The sequence below is a fragment of the Peromyscus californicus genome, unplaced genomic scaffold (assembly GCF_007827085.1).
Source record: "Peromyscus californicus insignis strain IS unplaced genomic scaffold, ASM782708v3 Scaffold_13__1_contigs__length_99412109, whole genome shotgun sequence".
NCBI classification, from domain to species: domain Eukaryota; kingdom Metazoa; phylum Chordata; class Mammalia; order Rodentia; family Cricetidae; genus Peromyscus; species Peromyscus californicus.
In genome coordinates, this window is record NW_026294424.1 from 86374865 (window position 1) to 86393897 (window position 19033).

The 19033-nt window shown below is 44.2% G+C and overlaps 1 long non-coding RNA gene across 1 annotated transcript; it reads left to right on the plus strand.

Moving 5' to 3' along the window:
- Positions 1 to 687: 687 nt before the first annotated feature.
- LOC128108624 (uncharacterized) lies at positions 688 to 16499 on the plus strand. Its single transcript, XR_008217546.1, has 5 exons — positions 688 to 1392; positions 3045 to 3136; positions 10440 to 10709; positions 13137 to 13225; positions 15510 to 16499. It is a non-coding gene; the product is annotated as an uncharacterized LOC128108624 (long non-coding RNA).
- The last annotated feature ends 2534 nt before the right edge of the window (positions 16500 to 19033 follow it).

Consider the following 19033-nt stretch of genomic DNA (forward strand, 5'->3'; position numbering starts at 1 on the left):
TCTCTAATTCTGGAGCTTTTGAGGGGGACGCAAACAGCTGGCAAAACTCTTGGCACACAGTGTCTCTCCATGAATGTCCATTATTCTTTCCTTACAGAAGTATTCTGGGGTGAATTATCCTCAAAAAGATTGGCAATAACACTGAAGTCCAAAAGTCATGATGGAAAAAAAAGGTGATTTTACCTTTAGGAACGAAATTCACGTTGTGAGCTTGCATTTCCATGGAACTGAGCATAAGGCTTCGAATAGCTTCTTTAAATGGAGTTACTGCAGAGTGTTGGATGGAAACAGGGGCAGCCACCTGTTTCCATGGTGACTGATTATGTCACTGGGAGTCCATGTATTATTAGTCTCTAAAATGCCCCTTTGGACCAAGACCACTCTACTCCACTTGATAATTCCATGGCAGCCTGAGATGTAAGGGTATGATCCCTTCCTAGAGAGCTGGATTTTTTTATATTAAAAATTTATATCCAAAGTGGGAGAATTTAAAATACTGGGTTCTTGATCCTACAATGGTCCCCTCTGCCCGCCTTTATCCTCCCGCTGACCATTCCCTGCTCACCTCACCCCCTTGACATGGAGCAGCAATGGAAAACATAGACTACGTCACCGAAGGCTACTTGCATAAGGGAGCTTCAGGGTCAGTGTTCAGGATGTCCATGTAGCTTCCTAGCATTTCAAATCCTTGCAGCTATTACCTACAGCCCCAAACCCTGAAACCCCCATCACTAGATTTAATTTTTTAAGAGAAGTTACGAGAAACTCTTATGATTTGAAGATTAAAAACAAGGCCTGAGCTGAAGGACGTCTCGGGGAATCTGAGGGTACATACTACCGTTGCAGAGGAGCCAAGTTCTGTCCCCAGCCTGTAACTCCTCCATGAGGACCTGATGCCTCTGGCCCCTGTGGGCACTTGCGCACACATGCACTTATCCACACGCAGACACCCACACATGCGCATAATTAAATACGGAGAGACTTCAGCTAGACTCTGAATGAAGAGCTTTTTTTTCTTCCCCACGCCACCAGAATTTCCCTGTCCTGTCTTTCTCTCCTGGCTCGTTTTGATGATGATAAACAATGCCCTTGTCTTCATCTAAGCAATGACTCGTGTAACTTTTGTTTTATTATTTAGGTCACATGCACTGACTCAAGGAACTTAATTTTAAGGCAGTCCAGTGAAGTATGCAAGGCAGATGTTATGGTCCTGTAAATGCAAAAAACGGACCTAAGAAATCATCGCAAATGTCTACCTATGGTCCTAAAAGCGCATGCCATATTTGAATTCTCTCTATGCTGTATCTCCACTTAGACTATAGTGGAACACCTCCAGCATTGGGAATCTGTTATAAGAGCACACTGAAGTCCCAACTCAGGACAATTCTTCAGGTGTGTAAGCCAAAGTTCTCCAGAGAAATAAAACCAGATATGAATATGTGTGTGTGTTACATGTGTGTGTGCAAAGAGAAAGATTATTACCTATAGTAAGAACTAAATGCGTGCATTTGTATGTGTATGTGTATACATACCTACAAAGAGAGACAGACAGACAGAGATTGGTGAGAAACTGGATCGCATGATATAGAATTGGAGAAATCCCACAATCTGCCATCTGTAAGTTAGAGACACGGGAAAGTGGTAGGGTCACTATATAGATCAGACTGGCCTAGAACTCATGGGGAGCCACCCGCCTTTGCCTCCCCAGTGCCGGAATTAAAGGCATGCGCCACCACACATGCAGCCCTAAAACATTGCCTAATGAATGCCTCCATTTTACAACAGAGCACTAGACTCCCTATACTCCAGCTGAAAATATTTAAACCTTCTTTCACCACGAGGCTACCTCAAGGCTGTCTGCAGGACTGCTAAAACTCGTCAGGAGCCGTCTCTGATGGAAGGGTTGGCTTCTGTCTCTGGGCCACAATGTTGGCAGCGCAGGGCGAAAGCCGGGCACCTTTGCCTTTCCTCTGTGTCTGTTTGCCTCTTTTACTTTGGCTGAAGGCACCTCTGTGAATCATTGTCCCAACTCTACAGTCACCCTGGATTCTAGGATGAACGAAACCTCACGGGACACCCCCACCCCTGTTAAGATGAGAACGATTATCTGTGATGCTGAGGCCCTTATTTTGGAACCCTGAAGCAGAAGCCTTCATTTGTGGAAAAATAGATCACTCCCTTCAAGTCACCCCTGCTCTAAGGCTTGACTAACTCGCAGAACCAGAACTGACGCAATAACCTCACCACACCTTGACCAGGATTGCTAAATTATGCCTGCCCCTTCGTTCTCCCCCCATCCTTCCTTCTCCCCCCATCCTTCCTTCTCCCCCAGTTCTTTCCCTGCTTAAAGCTAAAGCATGCCAGTAGCCATAAGATGGACTCGAGGCCACTTGATCTCTTTCATTTATTCCTCTTCTCACATTTAACAAATCTCCCTTGACTTCTCACCATTCCTCATCTATTTTGTGGGCATTTTGGGGACCAGTGCCAAGTCTAGCTTTCAAAGGCTGTGGAAGCCCAGGTTTTTGCCCCGAAAATGCGAGGAACATTGTCAATGAGCTGTGCTTCCAAGTCCTCCCTCCTTTGGGAGAGAGGTGTGTGACTGGTATAAGTGAACACAATCTGTTATAGTACCAAGCTGTTCAATTAAACACAAATCTAAGTATTAGTGTGAAGGTGTTTGTTCTGTGAACTTTCCCTGAGGAGAACAAACATTTACTCACTTCAGATAGAGCACCAACCACAGACCAAAGAAACAGACCACTCCAATCTAGCTTGATTAAACAGTGAGATTAGTTAGGGTTACTTACTGAAATGGAGACGAGGGGCTGCTTATAAAGAAGATGAGCGATTTATGGCAGCTACACCACCGAAGAAAAATCTCTTCTCTAGAACTGTTCATGTGCCCATGGGGTGGGCCATGGTCTTGTAAGCTCTCTCCCTTAGTAGCCACTAACTGTGTATAACTCCAGATGGATGGGAAGGGCTGTGTACCCCAGTACCTTCCACTATATTTGAAAATTAATGGGCTCCATCTTGTGTAGGTCTCTTTTGGACCATCGCAGCCACTGACAGTTCGAGAGAGTCATAGCCGTGCCATGCCCAGAGGACAGCGGGCCACAGCAGCATTTCACAGGTGCGGTTAGCATTACAATCAGTAGACTCCAAGTATGGAAACTGTCTCTAACCGTCAGGGTGAGCCTTGATTGAACCTAGTCAATACTGATGAGCAATACTGAGTTTTCCCCGAGAAAGAAGAAATTCTGCCTGCAGACTACTAGACACAGCTCCTGCCTGAGAGGTTCCAGTCAGCCAGCCTGCAGGTTCCAAACTTCCCAGCCATACAAGCTAATAACCTCTCCGTATAATACACAGTCAGCCCTCCCTTCCCATAGGTTCTGCCTCTGTGAATTCAACCAGCCGCAGATGTGTAGTATTTATGTTTATTTCATATGTACTGAAACAGAAGAAGTGTTTTTCCATCATTATTCCTCACATAACACAGCATGATGGCTATTCAGGTAGCATTTATAGTGTATCAGGAAATGTAGATAATTCAGTGATGATCTGAAGTATGGTGAAGGCACACACAAGTTATATACAAACCCTGACATTTCATATGAAGGACTTAGGCGTCACTGGTTTGAGGGAGGTCACAGAACCTATCCTCTAGGGACAGCATGAAACAGCTGTATAGAAGCCCACGCGTGCGTGCGCGCGCATGCGCGCACACTCACACGCACGCACGCACGCACGCACGCACGTGCACGCTCAGGGACTTTGACTACCCAAAGGCAGAATGTTCCTTCCATCCCCATCATTCAGAGTCTAACTGCACCAGTTTAAGAATTTCTGAATACCAGACAATGTGCTTCTAAAATGGCATCCATGGCGATGTGGATGCCCCCAGCAGCACCAGCAGAAGCACTTTGAAGCGTAACAGTGGAATTCTGTCGTCCTCTGAGCCTGGGTTGTTGCAGCTTATGACTGCTACATCTAAAACACCCAATTATCTTCACATAGACCAGTGGTTCTCAACCTTCCTAACGCTGTGCCCCTTTAATACAGTTCCTCATGTTGTGGTGACCCCAAATACAAAATTATTTTCATTGCTACTTCATGACTGTAAGTTTGTTACTGTTATGAATCATAATGTAAATATCTGACATGCAGGATATCTGATATGTGACTCCTGTGAAAAGTCTCACACAGACTTGTCAAGCTAACCCGGCATCTCACCTCCTGGGGAGCAGACGATCGTGTGAGAAGTCTGCAGCCAAGCCTTTTGTTCATTTGTTCATACCTTTTGCTGGCGCAAACACTTTAGGAGTGTCTGTTGGATAAGAGGGGGGTTTCAAAAGCATAAGCCTTAGAAAAAGAATTCTTCCCCAAGTCAAGTGTCTTGTACACACTTCCTGATTTGGCCTCTTGTTACTTAACTACAAACCAGAACTGGGTCTCTCTGTCTTTTCCAGCTTCATTCCTGCAGCCAAATTGAATTCTGGACCCCCAACCCCCTGCTGCCACCTAAAAACGTCCTGTTGGTTCTGGGGAGAAATGCTTGCTTGTTGGTTGGTTGGTTGGTTGGTTGGTTGGTTGGCATACCAGTCTGGAAGAAGCTGGAAGAGTCCTGGAAGAGAAAGGCTGTAGAATTAGCCCAGCCTCTTCTTTGCTGTAGGCTCCCTAGCTTACCTGGCCTGTTCCAGGGATAATGTTGAATTTGGAATAGAGAGAAAATGTTCAGTTAAGTTTCTTAAAAATTTAACCATCTAAAAAATAAAATTACTGAATAAAACTGTTTCTAAAAAAAAAAAAAAAAAAAAACAGAGAAATCCTGTTTTCCTAAAATTTGACCAAGTCTCGATATGTACAAATGTTAAAGATGAGTTGTTCCTTGGTCACCTCTGAAGGGCCATTTGCATCCCACAGAGGACAGAGACTGTGTTAAGGTCAGTGGCGGCAACACAAGTCAGGGAGGTCACAGGGAAGGACAGGCTAGGGTGGAGGGGTGACCGGAAACGAACTAGAGACAGGGTAGTGATTTACCTTCCTTTCCGTTTTCTTAATTCCTGTTTGTTGAGTTTGTAACAGTAAGAATCAAGATGGCAGTCACGGAAATGGTGTTTGAGAACAAGAAAGAGGTTTATTCTGATCGTCATCCCTGTTTTGGTGAAGTTAAAATGGAAAGTCGTTTAAAATGCCATGGGAATGAATTCACAGGCATCATGCGTTAAAGACAGGCATGGCTTATGTTTCCAAAGAGGAGGAGGGGGTGGATTTCAGGCACAAGGGTGATTTGGGAGGATGGAGAATTACTAAGAAGGAAAGAAGAGCTATAAAGGCCCCCAGGAAAGGGGTGGGTCTAAAGGGAGAGAGTGGGGTGGGCGGGTGCTCTGCCACAGCTGTGCTTTTCTTAGAAATAATACAGTAGAAAATAAAGATCAACCTATCTTCACCTTGGTGCTGTGTGATGCACGAGATCCCAGCAGGTATTTGAGGACCCAACAGATGAGCGAACTTTGACACCCTGTGTTTTCCTAACAGTTAATCATGTTTTTAGTAGCATGACTGAAAAGGTTTTAAAAATTCCAAATGGTCACTTCCAGCCAGCTTTTGGGGTCACCTTTGAATAAATCATTTGACAGTTACTACAGTGGAATTAGGAAATCCCCCACTCAAATGTAAACAGAACATCCTCTATAATTTACTTTTCCTTTTTTTCTTAAAGCTCAGCCAGCTAGACCCAAAACTTACTTCATATTTGGTGTGATAATTGGTGACTCTGTGTGGCCGCCACAGACAGAGGCGCTTATGGTCTCTACCTTGACTGAACTCTTAACACTGTGTGTGTGTGTGTGTGTGTGTGTGTGTGTGTGTGTGCGCGCGTGCCTTCTGAAGGTAATATTGGTACAAAACATAGGAGATTAAAAGAACAAATTCCCATTCAAAAGTCACCAGATTCAACAAATGCCATCGCTTAGTCATGTTTACTTCAAGTCTTACTTTGTTGTTTTGACTAAAGACACAAAACAGGACCAGGGAAGTTGGAGTTTCCTTAGGGAGAAAAGAACTCAACGCTAGAGTCAAGTGAGGGCGTAATCCATGGACCAAGTCCCTAGAAGGTGATTGGTGCTCCTGGCAGTTTTGAGGGGCAAATAATGGCATAATACAGAGGGGAAATATGACAGGGTCTAGAGTCTGTGAGGAAAATAAAGACAGCCTCCATTTTCTAGCAGGAAGAAGGGGGAAAGTTTCTCCAGGTAGCAGAAAGTTTTTCTCTTATCATTTTTATTTTGTTTCTGCGAGACAGAAAGTCGTTTATACCCATCCACTTGGTCCACTTAAATAGGAAGGAAGGTGGCGTGTAGGCTTAGGAGCCTGGAGAAAATGAGGAGTAGCTAGAATACCGTGTAGTAGGCAGAAAGCAATTTCAGAGCCAGGCACAGTGGTGCATGCCTGAAATCCCGGTCTGTTGGGGGTAGAGGCAGAAGGACCAAAATTTCTAGGCCAGCTTGAGCTACACAGCAAGATCATGTCCAGAAAAGGGGGTGGGGGGGCGGGGGGGGAAGAGTAGTGAAAAACTTTGATATCTCTGGGATAACTTAGCAAATTGCTTCCTCTGGGACTTCAGCCATTTCTCCTGAATTTCTTTTGCTCAGTATCGTCTGGAAAAATGGAAGAATTCCAGTGAAATGTTTCTAGGGTGGATTGAGGGTATGACTCATTAGGTCTTCCCTGAATAGCCTTGGTGCTTCTTTGAATTCCCAGAGCAGTTCCTCAGTGCGGGGTCTGCATGATGATGTGAGTTGTGACACCCTACTCTGGTTTTTACACTGTGCTTTGCCAGCACCAACTTCATTGTGCATGGCAATTTGGGGGAGATGATGACAATCTGCCCGAAGTGTCTGTGTTTTGTGCTATGCAAAATACTGAGAAGTAATCAACACTCACCACTGAAAAGGATTTCAGCCGGCATTTCACTCAAACATCCACCCAGAACTAGGGGTCAAATAGTGCACTGGATGAATTACACTAATGGATTTTTTCATCTGCTGATTCTGTAGCACAGTACTGCTTTCTTGTCCTGTTCCTAAACAGACTATCTATGTCACTGTCAACATAATAGCGGTCTGTGTATACCAGACAGAGGCCGCGCAGGACAGCCCTTAATCCCCTCAAGCTCCAGCAGCAGCAACAGTAATAAAATACAGCTTTGCTCATCCATTTCCCAGCTACCTCTTGGCCAGCTGAAGCTTGTTCCTCAAGAAGGGCCCTTTAGAGGCTGAAGGGGTGGCTCAGTGGTTAGGAGTACCTGCTGCTCTTCCGCAGGAGTTCAGTTCCCAGCACCCATGTTGGATGTTCACACAGCACCAGGCCCTCTTTCCAGCCTCCTAGGACACTCACCGACACAGTGATTTTCAAGAAGGGCCCCGGGGAACACTCACTCCTGACATTTTAGACATTTCACATGTCTAAAATGTCCTTCTGTCCTTAGCCTTGGCTGGTGTTTTGGTTGGATTGTGCCCAGCAGAAACAAACAGTCATGGGTCCCTTACCCTTCTTCACCATGCCCTTTCTCACTTTGAAGAAAACAGCAGGGCAGCACTTCATGACAGTGATATTGCTGAAAAGGTTTTGAAACTTTTTAATTATCATTCAATGAGATTATACTCTTACACCCTTTGTATTTATGTTTCTGGGGAAAGGCTGTGTCTGTTCCGAGAAACGATTATTAAAACAAGAACAAAATGGTCTTGGATGAGATGAGGCTCTAAATTATATTTCAAAATCATTTGTCTAATTGGTTGAGGGACAAAACACAGTTAGCGACCCTGTGAGTCTTGAGACTCGACCATTGCATGTTGACTAATTTGCAGCACTAATGATCAAATATGCTCCTATTTGTCAATGAGCGTTGATTCCAGGTCACTGGAAAGGGAACCGCAGACCTCTTCCCTTTGCCGTGGAGACATTTGCATACGTTTATGCTGCTGTGTGTCTTTGTCACTTGACTATAGCAGTGTGGCTCTCTAACAAAGCACAAGAGACTGCACATTCCCACAGCAGGGAAGCAAGCTGTCAGTGCTGTTGGTTTAAATAAGGCTCTTCCCTGAACCCTGGTACTGGAGAGTATGAAGAGAGCCAGTGTGCCCTTTGGACTCAGAAGTGGGTGACTTCAAACAAATTTTGCTCCAGGCCTTGGGCTCACCCTATCCCAAGAAACGTTTGCTTCTCTATTTACTTTTCTCGTTAGAAATTGAAACAGCTTTAAGTGCATGACGCCATAAGACTTTTTGTATCTTATTCCACAGATGAGAGTTGAGGCCTGGAAAAGATACGCCCATAGCCTACCCTTGGCATAATCAATAGGTTTGACGTTCTGTCTCTCCTCTGCACCAGTCAGTACTTTCAGTTATGACAAGTGGTACTTGTTAGATTACGAAAGGAAATTTATTTCTGTTGTGTGACTGCAGGGGGACAGGCAAGAGGGACTTGGACAGACACTGTTCGATTGCTCCCAGGCAGGGATCAATTAGAAGCAGAGCCAGTGGTGGGTGAGGCTGAGAGAATCTAAGTGCTGTGTGGTCCAGGGGGTGCTCGGCGAGAGACAGGCTGTATAGTGTATGTCTGCTCTTGCCCCACTTTAGACAGGCTCTGTGACCCAAGCCTGACCAGCATGAAAAGCCTGATGTTAAGACTGACTTGCCATGTGTGTGGCAACCATGTGGCCCTGGCTTACTACACAGGTCTGTCTTTCCAATAGCTCACACTTACGGATTGTCAGCATCTAAGACTTCTACTTGACTAAACAGAGACTATTTCAACTCATCCCTAACCCATTTTCCCCCTTTTGAACATGATCTGTCTCTTTGTTGATTTATAATCTGACCTTACATCCAAAGTTCTTTGGCCTAGGAATAGGCCAAGCTTTCACATGTAGTCCCACTATTGATACACATAATTTTTTTTTTTTGAGACAGGGTTTCTCTGTGTAGCTTTGTGCCTTTTCCTGCATCTCGCTCTGTAGACCAGGCTGGCCTTGAACTCACAGAGATCTGCCTGCCTCTGCCTCTGCTGGGGATTAAAGGCATGCGCCACCACCGCCCGGCCAATACACATAAATTTTAAGTAAGTAAATGTTCAAAAGCACATTAGATCATTTTCTTAGAACACATAAAAATAGCTATAAGACTGATACCATTTCTGAGCACTTATTCAGTTCAAGCTCAGAGTAGATGGCACATGTTGAAACTTTTAAGGGGTAAATAATGAGGGTTTTGGAGTCGGCAAACATTGGACAATACACACAACTTTCATGATGCTTCTCTCATCTCTTCCATTTTTCTTACCACCTTCAGACAAGAGTCTTTTCATTCTATGAGGGGAAGCTCTGCCTGCACCTCAGCCTGCCAGAAATCTTTGTTGCTATCCTAAGTAGCTTATTGAGAAATATCTTTTGAAGCAAATACTGTATTCTCACTAAGAATTCCTTACAATATGTTTTATTTTAGTCCAAAGCACCAAAGACTATACTTTCAGGAATCATTTCTATAGTTCATTATTAAAAAGCACCTTAAAATGAACTGAAAATGTAAAGTTTTACCTTCTGGGGATTGATTATTACCAAGTGTGGCAGTTTGAATGTAATTGGCTCCCATAAGCTTATAAGGAGTGGCACTATTAGGAGGTGTGGCTTTGTTGGAGTGGGTGTGGTCTTGTTGGAGGAAGTATGTCACTGTGGAGGCGGGCTTTGAGGTCTCATATATGCTCAAGTCATGCCCATTATCTCAGTTCACTTCCTGTTGCCTTTGGATCAAGATGTAGCTAGCACCATGTCTGCCTGCATGCCCCATGTCCGGCCATGATGATAATGAACTAAACTGAGACTGTAAGCCAACCCCAATTAAATGTTCTCCTTATAAGAGTTGCTGTGCTCACGATATCTCTTCACAGCAACAGAAACACTAGTTAAGACCCCCAAGTATGTTTACTACCATCAGATAAAAACCTAACGTTTTAGGCACTGATTAAAGACGCAGGCTGGCTCTGGAGGAATTTAGCACAGGGAGCATTCTGCCTTGCTGTGACTCCTGTTGGTTTAGATTTTCTCCTCATCAGTGCTTTCCTCCACCGATGACTTGACCTCAACATCTTCTCCTGCATTTCAAATTATGAGGTGGATGGAAAATGCAGTGTTCCTCATACTGCACAAACACAGAGCTGATCACGGGGACTTCCAGTGTTTCCTGGGACAAAGGGTCAGGTTTAAAAATAAAGACATCAGAAGGGATGGAAATTTATGCTGTCACAATGGTTTTTGATAGGTTTTTATAGGCCTAAAACATGGCCTTGGCCACTCCTTCTCTGCATCTCCCAGCCCCTAATACCTCTGTTTCTTCCCAAAATTTGAAGATACTATTCTGTTGTTTGAATCTTAGATGGCCTTATAATTAAAAAAAACTCAGAGTCAGAGATCGGGTGAAGGCTGAAAGATCAGAGAAGCAGAGCAAGCCACAGCCAACCTCACCTCGCCAACTCCTCAGCCAATCCTGTTTCCTCAGACTGGAAGCCTCGGAGTCCTCACCCGAAAGGATCTCAGCTGAACTGCTTTAGTTCCTGTTTCCTCACACCTTATACACCTTTCTCCGCCCAGCCATGTCACTTCCTGGGATTAAAGGCGTGTGTGCTTCCCAGTACTGTGATTAAAGGTATGTGCCACCACTGCCTGGCTCTGTTTCCAGTGTGGCCTTGAACTCACAGAGATCCAGATGGAGCAGATCCCAGATCCCACAGTCAGGACAAATCTCTCTCACCTGCCAGTCCCAAGCCGCTCAAACCCGATCAAGTAAACACAGAGACTTATATTGGTTACAAACTGTATGGCCGTGGCAGGCTTCTTGCTAACCGTTCTTACAGCTTAAATTAATCCATTTCTATTAATCTATACCTTGCCACGTGGCTCGTGGCTTACCGGCATCTTCACATGCTGTTTGTCCTGATGGCGGCTGGCAGTGTCTCTCTGACTCAGCCTTCCACTTCCCAGCTTTATTCTCCTCCTTGTTCCGCCTACACTTCCTGCCTAGCCAATGGCCAATCAGTGTTTTATTGACCAATCAGCAACACATTTGCCATACAGAACATCCCACAGCAGTCCTCCAATCTCCAGGCAAGTTTATTAGGGTACACAATAGATCACCACACTGTGCTGAAATGTTCAAAAGCATTCAGCACACCGTTTCTTCCACTGTTGTTGCTAATGTGCAGACAGTACACCTGTCTTGAGAGGGATGAGCATAACATTGACAGGGAGTTGAAAGAATGGACGAATCACACTCATAAGTGTGATAACAGCTCCCTCACCACACTCACAGATTCATCTAAAGTTTCATTACTGTGGTGCTGCAGAGAGAACTGGGGGGTGGGATGGGGGACCTACACTAACTGGAACATCACATACTGCTCATCATAGGGAGGTAACTGGAAAACCAGGCGAAATGTAATGAGAGCTTTGACAGCAAGATTAAGACAGGAGACTGTCCACCCTTACTGGGTGGACAAAGAAAAGCCTGCTGGGCTTTGAACTTCAGTGATGCTTGCAACTGCAGATATCATGGGAAATGGATTTTCTTGTTAAGTGTTTGAGCAAAGGCATGGAGATGGAAGTGTGGGGGACTCAGGTGGAGCTCAGAGAGTAGAAAGGCTTGGAACACAGTGGTGTTGCTCTCTATAGGAAGCAACTGTGTTAGAGAGCCACAGACTAGGCCTGGCCCCTTTTCATTGCCTGCAAAGCACTCACCGCCGCTGGTAACTATGGGCTCATGAATTTGTATGTTATCCAATCTCTCTGCATGCGTATGGATTGCTGACATAATTTAATTATATTCTTATGGAATTACACGTTATCTGCTGTTACCTGAGCTGTTGGGTTCAGAGCCTGTACCCTGTCAGCCTTGACAAACAAACTAGTGGCTTGGCCACTCATCCTCAATAAGCCAGTTAAAGAAACAAGGAATAGTGGAAGAGGCAGAGGAAGAAGAGTCACTCAATGTGGCCAGAACGGGAAGAAAATAAGACGTGATTGACTCAAAGGTCCATTTTTAGGAGTCTTGACATGGGATGCAGGTTTAAACAGAGGGCAAAAGGTATGCATAGATAAGGAGTCCTGGTTAAGGTGTAGTCCTGCCCATCAATGAGATGCCAGCTCCGGTCTGTCCTGCACCACTGTCATCAATCACAAAAGACAACCTTCCCCTCCGGTTGGCACCAGGGCCCCAGCTTTTCCCTTCCCAAGCGTGAGACTCCTAGGGAAATTCCAGTTCCTTGGGGTCAGCTGTCTCAGTAATCTGATAGGCCAGGGGAAGACACAGTGTCTCTCTTTAGGATTTCTTCCCACCTAGCTGGGGATATAGATTAGTTAGGGGAAAACTTGCCTAGGATACACAGCATGCATGAGGCCCTGGTTAGACACCTGTGGTAGTTTGAATGTGATTGGCTTCCATAATCTCATAGGGAATGGCACTATTTGGAGGTGTGATTTTGTGGGAGTGGGTATGGCCTTGTTGGAGGAAGTGTGTCACTGTGGGGGCAGGCTTTGAGGTTTCCTATGCTCAGGATACTGCAGAGTGCCTCAGTCGACTTCCTGTTCCCTGCAAGCCAAGATGCACCATGTCTGCCTGCATGCCACTGTGTGCCACCATGATAATAATGGATTGAACCTCTGAAATGGCAAGTGAGCCTCCCCAATTAAATGTTTTCTTTATAAGAGTTGTTGTGGTCATGGTGTCTCTTCACAGTAATAGAAACACTAAGACAATGCTCTATACTCCATAAACCGGGTGTAGTTGTATACACCTGTAATCCTAGTATGTGAAGGTCAAAGCAGGAAGATCAAAAACCCAAGGTCATCTTTGATACATAGAGAGTTCGAGGCCAACCTGAGCTACATGTGATACTTTCACCAAAACCAAAATGTAACAAAACACATCTTTGCTCCTACGAGAATGGTCACTACTACTCACACTGCTTTTCACTGTTGTGACATGTCCTTATATTAAAGAAAGAGAGGGATATTTCAATTGGAGGGGCTAAAATTGTATTTCTATATAATTTTGCCAATTTTTCCATTTTAATTTTAGAGATATTGTCTGGAAAATATCACCATTCCTGATGAGTCAGTTCCTGATAGTTTCCATGGAAACATCATTTTTTAAAGGGCTTTGCATGAGTAAGTGAATAATATCTCTTTTGGCTGGTTTTCCTTGTGCAGGGTCAACACTGAGGCTACACTTAACTTTTGTTCACAGAGACAAAAGGAAGTGACAGTTTTGCTGTGTACCTCTTCAATTACTCAATCTATAACATTTACAAATTTAGCTGAAGTGAAATTCTTTTCAGTTTGAAAAACTAAGAGAAAATTTTGATTGCCCTCTGAAATTGTATGATTCTGATTTAATGATTGTACAATACCATTGCAGTTGAGCTATGGAGTCTTGGTTTAACTTTTCAAAAATAATTGGAGCCCTTTGTCCCAGACTTTCTATCTGTAACAGGAGGTCTATAATCCAAGCTCATGGAAGATCGGTTTAATAAGTTCGGAGAGGGAGAGCATTTTGTACTCACCTGAATTGAAAAACTATACTAGCCATAGTAAAACAGGAAATTATCTATGAAAGATGATTCTACTAAAAACAGGTAGAATTATCACCCCAGCACCCAGCATCTATCTGCCCTGATATCGCTGTGAACATGTTGACATTTGGGAATAAAACCATCTTCATCAAATAGCAGGAGTGCATTTGATACTTAATTGTGCAACACATTTTAAACAACCATTTTTATTGCTGGTAAGTATTAGCTAGAAGTGAAACTAAGGAAGTTATTGATCATACCTATGTCTGTGTGACTTTTTGAAATTAGGCAAGCAAACCTGGAAAATGTCCACTTTTTTCCCTAAGAGAAAGAGTAAATAAATACTTTTGATGGAAAATGTTTCTACAACATTAAATGAGAACAGGGATAGTTACACAGAGTAAAGACAGTTTGGTATTACTAGATTTGAGCAGCCAAGAGCCTCAGCAAGCCAGACTAGAGGATACTTTCGGCTGATTGGTTGAAAAGTTGCCTTCTTAGAGAATGTTTAGCCATTGAAGTAAGCAGAATGAAAAAGTCAGGATAAGGCTTCCGGGCCCTGTTAGTTATTTGTTTCATAGCTATGACAAAATACCCGCCAGAAGCAGCTTGAGTAAGGAAATGTTTATTTTCACTTATGGTTTGAGGGGATACAGTCCATCACAGCGGGGGAAGTCATGGAAGCAGGGCTTCCTGCTGACATCCCAGAACAGGAAGTGGAGACAGGGGAACTCTGGTGCTCACCTGGCTTTCCCCTTCCCCTCTTTCTATTCCATTCAGGACAGCAGCCTATGGGATGGTACCACCACCCACAGTGAGGGCAGGTCTTACCTTTCTGTCATCCTCTCTGGAAACACCCTCACAGACACACCCAGATGTGTGCCTCACTAAGGCTCTTGGCATTTCTTAACCCAATCACGTTGTCCATCGACATTAATCATCATAGGGACACAGACTAAGTTATCTAGAAGACAAGACGCAAACTCAAAGATTCTGAGCTACCTGGAGTTAGGAACCAGCTAAAGGTTCTGGTTGATAGGCATAGTGTCCTGTCAACCACATGCTGAAATAGCTTGCTAAATGTAATCCCAGGTCCCTGGCTCTTCCTCAAAGAGGAAATGCCCGACCAGTCCCCCACCTGTGTATAGTTCTGGTCTGTTCCAGTGAGTGCCTTTCTTCCACTGTGGAGTGGGAAACAGTCATCCTGGTTTCCACTCCTACAGCTATAGGTACAGCAGCCAGAATTAGACAAGTGAACACTGTTCCCTGGGAAAGCCAACTGGGGTGGTCCCTAGAGACAGGGACATGAGGCTTTGATAGTGATAATCTCCTGGTGAGTCTTCTTGATGCAAGACTCTTGTGCTCCCTCCTCTTTGCACTGCCAGTCTGTTTTCTGTTTTGTTTTGTGAGACAGTTTCTTTGTGTAGCCCTGGCTGTCCTAGAACTCAGTCTGTAGACCAGGCTGGCCTTGAACTCGGAGATCCACCTGCCTCTGCCTCCCGAGTGCTGGGATTAAAGGCGTGCGCCGCCGCTGCCGCCGCCGCCGCCGCCGCCCGCCGCCGCCGCCGCCGCCGCCGCCGCCGCCGCCGCCGCCGCCGCCACCACCACCTGGTGCACTGCTACTGAGTCTTTTTCAGTACTGTATGACTCCCAACTTTTTTTTTTTTTTTTTTTTTTTTTTTTTTTTTTTTTTTTTTTTGGTTTTTCGAGACAGGGTTTCTCTGTGTAGCTTTGCACCTTTCCTGGAACTCACTTGGTAGCCCAGGCTGGCCTCGAACTCACAGAGATCCGCCTGGCTCTGCCTCCCGAGTGCTGGGATTAAAGGCGTGCGCCACCGCCGCCCGGCGACTCCCAACTTTTATTCTCTTACCTTCTTATAGATTCTGAGCACCACTAAGGTCCTTTTAGTGAATACCCATCCCCTTGAGATAATCAGACCCTGATTCTACTGCTTACAGCAAGAACTCCTGGACGTCATGGTCACACTGACTTCCCACAGGCATCAGATGTTAACAGATGTTGAAGAATCTGCCTCCTGGACTTCTCATGTCTGTGCCTGCTTCTGCTGCCACTGTCACCTCACTTCTCACCAGGGCGAGCAAGCAGACAGGAAACGCTGCCTGTGTGCACTTCGTACGCTCATCCTCCAGTCCACAGCTGTCTATGCCAGGTTTGCCTGGCTGAGATATCTGAGGAGAGAGTCCATTGTAAACGAACAATCGTAACCCAGTTTCAGGAGAGAACACTGTAACTAGCCCCTCTCCAGTGGTGGTAAGAGTGTTATCTGAGAAGAGGGGAGGTCAGACCAGGGCTGGTGCTTTTCAGAGGAGTGGGTCACCCATCCAACCTCTGACCAGCCACCTTCAGGGGACACAGACATGACTATCCTGGGCAAATCACCTCTCTAGAGAACTGCCCCATGATCCCCGGAGCGTGATCCTTGGTGGGTGAAGCGGCTGTGACCATGCCTATCTACATCTGTCAAGATAAAGTCCGCAGTGCTCTTCACAACGGTACCTCGACTTTCCCATCTCCCATGCCCCTCCCTCGTGTTATCCCCACATGCAGCCATGCTTGTCTGGGGGAGTTAGGCTCCCTATGAATGCCCTTCTTTCTGAGCAGGAATGTCATCAAATAGTTTATTTTCAGAATTAGAAATAAAGACTGTTTAGTGAAACTGATTTTCAAAGAGCACAGGTATTTTTTTAAAGTTTCTTGCATCTTATTTTTTAATTCAAATCCGAGAAACAAAAAATATTTTTATTATGTCTTTTCTTATTTGGCTCTATGTTTTTAATGTTTGAACTGTTATGTCTTGATTTTGGGGAAATTTTATGTATTGGCTTCTAACCATTTAAAAATAAATATTTAGCTTTCTTGTACACACACACACACACACACACACACACACACACACACACACACACCCTAATCTTCCTGATTGGATACAACATTTTGTTAGCTCAATATTTTATTTTGATTATAAATGTTGGTCAGTGAAAGTCCATGTAGTTACTTTGACTAAAACCTCTGTCACAATTTATTGTATTTTTAGAAGTTTACTTTCTTTGGCTGTTACAGACAATACTATTGTGAACACAAGTGTACAAACAGCTCTTCAAGACCCTGGGATATATATCACTAGGAGGTCACATTGGAAATACCTTCAAGGCCTAGATTTGTACCATTTGTTTGAAGCAATTTTCCTTTCATTATCATGTTCTTTAAGACATTTCCAGTCTTGGATCGATGAGCTGACTCAATGGCATAAGACACCTTCAATGCTCAGGGCCCACATAGAAAATTAATTCTGCAAGTTACCCTCTGACCTCTCCACAGGCACACACACGTGTGTGTACATATTCACACTAAGTAAATAAATAGAATAGAATAGAAAGTTTTTCAGAACCCAATATCATCTCATAGCCAAATCAGCTCCAATATTTTTAGCACAAAAGTACACTTAGATGATACCAAGATATACATTTGGTACATATTACTTACTGCATAAATATTATTCAAAAACTGGTGATTTAGACTCTATATAATGGTTTCTATTGATCAGGAATCTAGGTGTCATTTAGCTGGGTCTTCTGATTTAGGTCTGAGGACATCCAATTATGGTGTCCAAGGGGCTTCTATCTTCTGAGGGCAAAAAAGAGGAGCCTCATCCAGCTTCATTCACTTGATTCTTGGCAGAATTCAGTTCTCTGAAGGCTTCTCGGCTTGCAGTATTCTTGGTTTTTCACTGCTGTTAGCTTAAAGACACCCAAGAGTTCTTTGACATGTGCCCCGTCTCCCGGTAAGACGGCTGTAGCAGCTTGCTTTGTCAGAGGGAACAAGTAAAAAGGGCCCAAGAGTTTCCCTAAATCACCCTCTTTCATAACCTAACCTGGGGAATGGCATCTCTTCACCCTTTTCAGAGGTGATTAATTGTGAGCAAGTCTCTTGGCTCAAGTCACATTAAAGGAAGTGAAATTACATAAGGATATAAATACAAAGAACCCGGATCACTGGGACTCACTTTAGAACTTGCTCTCCATCATGAGTACCCACAGAACTTTATAAAAAGGCCTTCGTGCGTACTTATTATTTTCAAGTTAATATTTTTCAAAGTGTATTAATGTGCTAGTCATTTTTCTAAGTACTTTGCATATATTAACACATTTGATCCTCATAATAGCCCTAGGAGGAAAGAAAGTGCTATCTATTATCACCTCTATTTTACATATGAATAGCGCGAGATTTTAAATTTAATCAATTCACATTTAAAAGCTCAAATAACCTGCTGAGTGCTTGCAGCAGCCTTCAGTTAAAGGAGCCGCTAAACCCTGCAGTCGGCTCTAGGGTGGACTCTGTCACCACACTTTCTTATTTAAAAATAGGTATACAAATAGTTGTAGCTGGGTCTGGACATCATGAAGTGCCCATTAACTAAAACATTTCAGAACGATCTTATTCCTTCTGACCTTCTCATGGAGATGCTGTGGGATGTTATGTATGGCAAATGTGTTGCTGATTAGTCAATAAATAAAACACTGATTGGCCGTTGGCTAGGCAGGAAGTGTAGGCGGGACAAGGAGGAGAATAAAGCTGCGAAGTGGAAGACTGAGTCAGAGAGACACTGCCAGCCGCCATGATGAGAAACAGCATGTGAAGATGCCGGTAAGCCACGAGCCATGTGGCAAGGTATAGATTAATGGAAATGGATTAATTTAAGCTGTAAGAACAGTTAGCAAGAAGCCTGCCACGGCCATACAGTTTGTAAGCAATATAAGTCTCTGTGTTTACTTGGTCGGGTTTGAGCAGCTGTGGGGCTGGCAGGTGAGAGAGATTTATCCTGCCTGTGGGCCAGGCAGGAAAACTCTAGCTACATGGAGATGTTGTAAAAAAGACAAGATAATAAATATCTCTCTGCTGACTCTACATTTTCATCAACATTCTTTTCCTGGGAAAAGTTATGACTGGAGAGAGTTGAGTCACATAAGTTACTACATGGAATGTTGCTTTATCATAGTGTACCATAAATATTGACTCATATTATTCTTAAAAACATACAATTAATGCCTATACTTGAGCCTCATTTCAGCATTACTTGCTATGAAAGCCTTAAAGATGCTTTTTATTTCTATTTTCCTGAGACCATACAGCCCTTCGGGTGCTCAAAACATCTGGGTAGGATTCTATAAAGTCAAGTTTTGCTTTGTGGCATTAGAAATTCCGGAGGACAACTGATGTTTTTGCGTGCCTTGATTAGCCACTGTCAGGCCCGATGGCAGCTAGATACTCTTCTCTCCCATTCCTTTTAAAATGCCTACAGAAGCGGGGCAAGGTGGCGCACGCCTTTGATCCCAGCACTCCAGAGGCAGAGGTAGGTGGATCTCTGCAAGTTCAAGGCCAGCCT